Genomic DNA, 2,232 nt, shown 5'->3' with positions numbered 1-2,232 from the left:
GCAGCACGGCCCCTGCTGCCCTTGCCCCTGGGCCCCCACCTCCTGGGGGCCAGAGCCCGGCGTGCGGGGCATGGGGGACGGGGTGTCAACACATCACACACGCGCACGTGTGTGCGTGCGGACACATCCGCTCCAGATAGACCCGGGAGTATCAGCACCCCTTATCAGCGCCTGCCCATCTGTCTGCAGGCACGACCGGGCTCTCCTCGCCTCTGTCCCTAACGGATTCAAACACAGGCAGCATGTTTGTGGAAATATTTAGCTTAATATAGAAATATAGCCACGGTTTGCATTGATTGTGAATGCAAATCCTTTTCTTTTCTTTTCTTTTCTTTTTTCTTTTCTTTTCTTGTATTATTTATTCTATTTTATTCGGGTTGCTCTATAATATATTACTCTCTATTTCTTCTATTCCAATCGTATCCTCTTCTTTATTCTACATATTTGGGGTGCTCTATAATATAATATTACTCTATTTATTTCTTCTATTCTATTCTATTCCATTCCCTATCGTATCCTATTCTTGACTGTATTTTATTTGGGGTGCTCTATACTATCATATTACTCTATTTATTTCTTCTATTCTTATTTTTCTATTCTATTCTATTCTATTCTATTCCCTATTGTATACTATTTTTATTATATTTATTTGGGGTGCTCTAAAATATAACATTATTTATTTCTTCTGTTTCGTTCCCTATCGTATCCTATTCTTTATTCTATTTATTTGGGGTGCTCTATAATATAACATTACTCTATTTCTTCTTTTCTGTTCCCTATCATGTCCTATTCTTTATTCTATTTATTTGCTAGATAATATGACTTTATTTATTTCTTCTATTCTAGTCTAGTCTATTTTACTCTATTCCCTATCATACCCTATTCTTTATTCTATTTATTTGGGGTGCTAGATAATATGACTTTATTTATTTCTTCTATTCTAGTCTATTCCCTATCGTATCCTATTCTTTACTCTATTTGGGGTGCTCTATGATATAACATTACTCTATTTATTTCTTCTTGTCTGTTTCCTATCGTATCCTATTCTTTATTCTATTTATTTGGGGTGCTCTATAGTCTATTACTCTATTTATGTCTTCTAGACTTCATGTTTAATTATTTTTTTAAACCCTGTTTGTCTGTGTGTAGAGCACACCCCTTTGCCCGTACACAACAAAGCTCGGAGATCATTTATTTGTACTGCCTGCCTATAGCTATGTTTCTCTCGGCTCCATTTCTCAAACTGATGCATAATGTCCCTGAAGAAATCCTATTCATCCTGGAGGGCCTAAAACTCTCCTTGCAGCCAGGGAAGATGAGTGGGTGCTGGGTGCTGGGAGCTGGGCTGGGTGATGGTCTCCTCCAGGGCTCGCCCACCCCGTCCCGCTCGCCTGCACGAGGGGAACAACTACCATGAGCTTAGTAGAAAAACCCGGTGGCTTGAAAAATAAAGTCCCGGACCCTGGGACTCGTTAAATGCTGCTAACCCCGAAGGATATAAAAAGTGCCTGAATGGAGAGGTCCATCTGATAGGCACAGGGGTGCAAGGGTTTCCTAAGGGCGCAGGCGTGCGCTTGGATCTCCCTTGCGATGAACGAAATTAATAGGAAAGAGGAATGAATAGGAAATCAAATCCACCCGAATAATCACAATCGGGAATAAAATAACAAAGTATACCAACATAATCAAAATAAAGAAGAAGCCCGACATAATAATGAGGCTGATAATACTAATCATAGAAAAAATGACCATAAAAATGAAGATGCTAACGATAGAAATAATAATGCTACTAATAACCATCATAATAATAACGATCATAATAAAAGTGATGATTATGATTTTAACCAATATCCCAGGGAACCCGCTGTTGGATCCGCAAACAACAAAGCAAATGTGGCTTTGCTTTCTGGGAGCTTTGGGGATAATCCCAATTCCTCCCCACTTCTATAGTTCCCCAGGTCCCGCAAATGTTGCAATGCCAGGTCAATAAAATAAAATAAAATAAAATAAAATAAAATAAAAAAGAAGGCGAGATCGTTTCGTTTTGCGCAGGAATAAATAAGGGCAGGTCCCAGCCCGTTTGCAGGTCGCACGTAGATTATTCCCTGCGTGGCCCAGCCCGGAGCCCTATTTTGATTTCCTTTTTTGGGGGTGAAATCAGTGTGATTCTGGGAACAAGGCATGGGAGGGCTGGAGGAGCCTGTAACTCTCCTGCCTCGTCCCCCGACGGGC

General features: G+C 40.5%; 1 protein-coding gene across 1 annotated transcript in view; it reads right to left on the bottom strand.

Moving 5' to 3' along the window:
• The window catches only part of TAL1 (TAL bHLH transcription factor 1, erythroid differentiation factor), a 17,537-nt gene that overhangs the window by 14,594 nt on the left and 711 nt on the right, over positions 1 to 2,232 (bottom strand). The gene's annotated exons all lie outside the window — the stretch shown is intronic.

The sequence above is a fragment of the Alligator sinensis genome, unplaced genomic scaffold (genome assembly GCF_000455745.1).
Source record: "Alligator sinensis unplaced genomic scaffold, ASM45574v1 scaffold781_1, whole genome shotgun sequence".
Taxonomy (NCBI): domain Eukaryota; kingdom Metazoa; phylum Chordata; order Crocodylia; family Alligatoridae; genus Alligator; species Alligator sinensis.
The sequence above is the reverse complement of the archived record's forward strand: the minus strand, read 5'-3'. Positions and strand labels throughout refer to the sequence as shown.